We start from the raw sequence: 7,280 nt of genomic DNA, 5'->3' as shown, positions 1-7,280 counted from the left end.
ATAATAATAATAATACCAATAATAATAATAATAATAATACCAATCATATTAATAATACCAATAATAATAACACCAATAATACTAATAATAATACCAATAATAATAATACCAATAATACTAATAATAATACCAATAATAGTAATACCAATAATAAAAATAATAATAATAATACCAATAATAATAATAATAATAATACCAATAATAATACAAATAATACCAATAATAATAATAATAGTTCCAAGAATACCAACAATAATACCAATAATAACAATACCAATAATAATAATAATAATAATACCAATAATAATACAAATAATACCAATAATAAAAATAATAATTCCAAGAATACCAATAAGAATACCAATAATAATAATACCAATAATAATAATAATACCAATAATAATAATAATACCAATAATAATAATGCCAATCTCTAGGTAACCATTAGAGAGTCTAATAATACCAATAATAATAATGATAATGGATATCGTAAGTATGCTGCTGGTGGACCTGAGAAATACATAACACACTCACAATGGGAGACAATTAGTCTTCCAAATCTTTTTATTCAGAATTATTTTCCCATTTGTGACATAATTCCATTACAGTGACTATGATAACAAAATAGTGTGTTGGTATTTTCCATATGTGGCCGAATAAAAATATTGACATAAAATAATACTAAATGTAACCAAGTTAAGAACATACTGTAAACTTACTCTTCACAGCTAGCTTGAAAGGTTAGATTTTTTTTAAACAACTAGCTAATGTAACTAGCTAAACAGAAAAAGCTAGGCTAACATTACTTTAATTCGCCACTTTACAAGCTAGCCAGCAAACTCTTCAAATAAACATACCAGATATATGACAGAAAGAGATACTGTATATGCTGACCTGGTCAGAAAATCTAACAACATACTGGTACGTTGGTTGGTCACAGTACAACAATACTACAACAACATACTGGAATGGGGGTTGGTCACAGTACAACAATACTACAAATGGGGTTGGTCAACAACAATACTGGAATGGGGGGTTGGTCACAGTACAACAATACTACAACAACATACTGGAATGGGGGTTGGTCACAGTACAACAATACTACAACGACATACTGGAATGGGGGTTGGTCACAGTACAACAATACTACAACAACATACTGGAATGGGGGTTGCCTCCAAGCTGCCATTTGAATCAGTTCACAACCTCTGCCCTCTATGATACTTACAATCTAACATACTGGAATTGGGGTCAAAACCAGTATAAAAAGGTCACAGTACAACAATACCACAACAGAATACTGACAATGGGGCCATTGGTCCCCCTCATCAGACCCAACATACAATACCAAGCTACTAGGGCAGAATGGGGATTGGCAGTACCAAGGACTCTGACAAAAGGGTTTCATACTGGATTAGATTTGGTTTTAACAGTCAACAATATCAAAACCCTGAGAATGCTGGCGTATTCAGGTCAAATTCTCTTAGCCAGGCCAAACGCTGACTAAATCAAACTACAGTTTTTAATGGAGGTCAGTCAGTTACAAATCCCCATGTATCCTGGTCCATACTGGCACCATGTTTATGATATTCCCCATGTTTATGTATAGGTATTCACCATGTTTATGTAAACCCGAGGGGTTGGTCACCATGTTTATGTATATAAATCAAACATGTTTATGTATAGGTATTCACCATGTTTATGTATATTCACCATGTTTATGTATAGGTATTCACCATGTTTATGTATATTCCCCATGTTTATGTATAGGTATTCACCATGTTTATGTATAGGTATTCACCATGTTTATGGATAGGTATTCACCATGTTTATGTATATTCACCATGTTTATGTATAGGTATTCACCATGTTTATGTATAGGTATTCACCATGTTTATGACCCTATTCATACCAAGTTTATGTATATTCACCATGTTTATGTATAGGTATTCACCATGTTTATGTATAGGTATTCACCATGTTTATGTATAGGTATTCACCATGTTTATGTATATTCACCATGTTTATGTATATTCCCCATGTTTATGTATAGGTATTCCCCATGTTTATGTATATTCACCATGTTTATGTAGAGGTATTCCCCATGTTTATGTATATTCACCATGTTTATGTATAGGTATTCCCCATGTTTATGTATAGGTATTCCCCATGTTTATGTATAGGTATTCCCATGTTTATGTATATTCACCATGTTTATGTATAGGTATTCACCATGTTTATGTATAGGTATTCACCATGTTTATGTATAGGTATTCACCATGTTTATGTATATTCACCATGTTTATGTATAGGTATTCACCATGTTTATGTATATTCACCATGTTTATGTATAGGTATTCACCATGTTTATGTATAGGTATTCACCATGTTTATGTATAGGTATTCACCATGTTTATGTATAGGTATTCACCATGTTTATGTATTCACCATGTTTATGTATAGGTATTCACCATGTTTATGTATAGGTATTCACCATGTTTATGTATAGGTATTCACCATGTTTATGTATAGGTATTCACCATGTTTATGTATATTCACCATGTTTATGTATATTCACCATGTTTATGTATATTCACCATGTTTATGTATATTCACCATGTTTATGTATATTCACCATGTTTATGTATATTCACCATGTTTATGTATATTCCCATGTTTATGTATAGGTATTCACCATGTTTATGTATAGGTATTCACCATGTTTATGTATAGGTATTCACCATGTTTATGTATATTCACCATGTTTATGTATATTCACCATGTTTATGTATAGGTATTCCCCATGTTTATGTATATTCACCATGTTTATGTATATTCACCATGTTTATGTGTAGGTATTCCCCATGTTTATGTATATTCACCATGTTTATGTATATTCACCATGTGTATGTATAGGTATTCACCATGTTTATGTATAGGTATTCCCCATGTTTATGTATATTCACCATGTTTATGTATAGGTATTCACCATGTTTATGTATAGGTATTCACCATGTTTATGTATAGGTATTCACCATGTTTATGTATAGGTATTCACCATGTTTATGTATATCACCATGTTTATGTATATATTCACCATGTTTATGTATAGGTATTCCCCATGTTTATGTATATTCACCATGTTTATGTATAGGTATTCCCCATGTTTATGTATAGGTATTCACCATGTTTATGTATAGGTATTCACCATGTTTATGTATATTCACCATGTTTATGTATATTCACCATGTTTATGTATAGGTATTCCCCATGTTTATGTATAGGTATTCACCATGTTTATGTATAGGTATTCACCATGTTTATGTATATTCACCATGTTTATGTATAGGTATTCACCATGTTTATGTATAGGTATTCACCATGTTTATGTATAGGTATTCACCATGTTTATGTATAGGTATTCACCATGTTTATGTATAGGTATTCACCATGTTTATGTATAGGTATTCCCCATGTTTATGTATAGGTATTCACCATGTTTATGTATATTCACCATGTTTATGTATAGGTATTCACCATGTTTATGTATAGGTATTCCCCATGTTTATGTATAGGTATTCACCATGTTTATGTATAGGTATTCACCATGTTTATGTATAGGTATTCACCATGTTTATGTATATTCACCATGTTTATGTATAGGTATTCACCATGTTTATGTATATTCACCATGTTTATGTATAGGTATTCACCATGTTTATGTATATATTCACCATGTTTATGTATAGGTATTCACCATGTTTATGTATATTCACCATGTTTATGTATAGGTATTCACCATGTTTATGTATAGGTATTCACCATGTTTATGTATAGGTATTCACCATGTTTATGTATATTCACCATGTTTATGTATAGGTATTCACCATGTTTATGTATAGGTATTCACCATGTTTATGTATAGGTATTCACCATGTTTATGTATAGGTATTCACCATGTTTATGTATATTCACCATGTTTATGTATATTCACCATGTTTATGTATATTCACCATGTTTATGTATAGGTATTCACCATGTTTATGTATAGGTATTCACCATGTTTATGTATAGGTATTCACCATGTTTATGTATAGGTATTCACCATGTTTATGTATAGGTATTCACCATGTTTATGTATATTCACCATGTTTATGTATAGGTATTCACCATGTTTATGTATAGGTATTCACCATGTTTATGTATATTCACCATGTTTATGTATAGGTATTCACCATGTTTATGTATAGGTATTCACCATGTTTATGTATATTCACCATGTTTATGTATAGGTATTCACCATGTTTATGTATAGGTATTCACCATGTTTATGTATAGGTATTCACCATGTTTATGTATAGGTATTCACCATGTTTATGTATAGGTATTCACCATGTTTATGTATAGGTATTCACCATGTTTATGTATAGGTATTCACCATGTTTATGTATAGGTATTCACCATGTTTATGTATAGGTATTCACCATGTTTATGTATAGGTATTCACCATGTTTATGTATATTCACCATGTTTATGTATAGGTATTCACCATGTTTATGTATAGGTATTCACCATGTTTATGTATATTCACCATGTTTATGTATAGGTATTCACCATGTTTATGTATAGGTATTCACCATGTTTATGTATATTCCCCATGTTTATGTATAGGTATTCACCATGTTTATGTATATTCACCATGTTTATGTATAGGTATTCACCATGTTTATGTATATGTATTCACCATGTTTATGTATAGGTATTCACCATGTTTATGTATAGGTATTCACCATGTTTATGTATATTCACCATGTTTATGTATAGGTATTCACCATGTTTATGTATATTCACCATGTTTATGTATAGGTATTCACCATGTTTATGTATAGGTATTCACCATGTTTATGTATATTCACCATGTTTATGTATAGGTATTCACCATGTTTATGTATATTCACCATGTTTATGTATAGGTATTCACCATGTTTATGTATATTCACCATGTTTATGTATAGGTATTCACCATGTTTATGTATATTCACCATGTTTATGTATAGGTATTCACCATGTTTATGTATAGGTATTCACCATGTTTATGTATATTCACCATGTTTATGTATAGGTATTCACCATGTTTATGTATATTCACCATGTTTATGTATAGGTATTCACCATGTTTATGTATATTCACCATGTTTATGTATATTCCCCATGTTTATGTATAGGTATTCACCATGTTTATGTATAGGTATTCACCATGTTTATGTATATTCACCATGTTTATGTATAGGTATTCACCATGTTTATGTATAGGTATTCACCATGTTTATGTATATTCACCATGTTTATGTATAGGTATTCACCATGTTTATGTATATTCACCATGTTTATGTATAGGTATTCACCATGTTTATGTATAGGTATTCACCATGTTTATGTTTTCCCATGTTTATGTATTCACCATGTTTATGTTTATGTATATTCACCATGTTTATGTATATTCACCATGTTTATGTATATTCACCATGTTTATGTATAGGTATTCACCATGTTTATGTATAGGTATTCACCATGTTTATGTATAGGTATTCCCCATGTTTATGTATTCACCATGTTTATGTATTTCATGTTTATGTATATTCACCATGTTTATGTATAGGTATTCACCATGTTTATGTATATTCACCATGTTTATGTATAGGTATTCCCATGTTTATGTATAGGTATTCACCATGTTTATGTATATTCACCATGTTTATGTATATTCACCATGTTTATGTATAGGTATTCACCATGTTTATGTATATTCACCATGTTTATGTATAGGTATTCACCATGTTTATGTATATTCACCATGTTTATGTATATTCACCATGTTTATGTATAGGTATTCACCATGTTTATGTATATTCACCATGTTTATGTATAGGTATTCACCATGTTTATGTATATTCACCATGTTTATGTATAGGTATTCACCATGTTTATGTATAGGTATTCACCATGTTTATGTATAGGTATTCACCATGTTTATGTATAGGTATTCACCATGTTTATGTATATTCACCATGTTTATGTATAGGTATTCACCATGTTTATGTATAGGTATTCACCATGTTTATGTATAGGTATTCACCATGTTTATGTATATTCACCATGTTTATGTATATTCACCATGTTTATGTATAGGTATTCACCATGTTTATGTATAGGTATTCACCATGTTTATGTATAGGTATTCACCATGTTTATGTATAGGTATTCACCATGTTTATGTATATTCACCATGTTTATGTATATTCACCATGTTTATGTATAGGTATTCACCATGTTTATGTATATTCACCATGTTTATGTATAGGTATTCACCATGTTTATGTATATTCCCCATGTTTATGTATAGGTATTCACCATGTTTATGTATAGGTATTCACCATGTTTATGTATATTCACCATGTTTATGTATAGGTATTCACCATGTTTATGTATAGGTATTCACCATGTTTATGTATAGGTATTCACCATGTTTATGTATATTCACCATGTTTATGTATAGGTATTCACCATGTTTATGTATAGGTATTCCCCATCTATCCTGCTCCATAAGGCATTATAGAATGTTAGATAACACATTCCATTGCGTATGCATCGGTATCCATTTCTAACAGCAAGCTACTGTAAAAAACACTCACTAGAAATACCTGCTGTGACCAGAAAATACATTGAGCATAACTTGGTGCAACAACTCTCTGTCAAACCTCTATTTACATACTGGGATTACTTACTTGTAAACAGACACTGAGTAATAGTGTGTGTGTGTGTGTGTGTGTGTATATATCGCTCCACAGCACTGACTCAAAACTGCTATTACACATGCTGCTTGTAAACAGAGATTGGGTAATGGATCGATGTGTGTGTCAGATGGTCTCCTCTCTAAATATATCGTTGTGTTGGTATGATGGGATGTGTCCAGCAAGATAAACAGTTTTAACATCTGTAGAAGGGTAGAGATAACAGTTGTAATGTCTGTAGGAGTAGAGATAACAGGATAACAGTTGTAATGTCTGTAGAAGGGGTAGAGATAACAGGATATCAGTTTTAATGTCTGTAGAAGGGTAGAGATAACAGGATAACAGTTGTAATGTCTGTAGAAGGGGTAGAGATAACAGGATAACAGTTGTAATGTCTGTAGAAGGGTAGAGATAACAGGATAACAGTTTTAATGTCTTTAGAAGGGGTAGAGATAACAGGATAACAGTTTTAATGTCTGTAGAAGGAGT

This window comes from Oncorhynchus tshawytscha, unplaced genomic scaffold (genome assembly GCF_018296145.1).
Source record: "Oncorhynchus tshawytscha isolate Ot180627B unplaced genomic scaffold, Otsh_v2.0 Un_contig_19422_pilon_pilon, whole genome shotgun sequence".
NCBI lineage: Eukaryota > Metazoa > Chordata > Actinopteri > Salmoniformes > Salmonidae > Oncorhynchus > Oncorhynchus tshawytscha.
Note: the sequence above shows the minus strand (reverse complement) of the source record.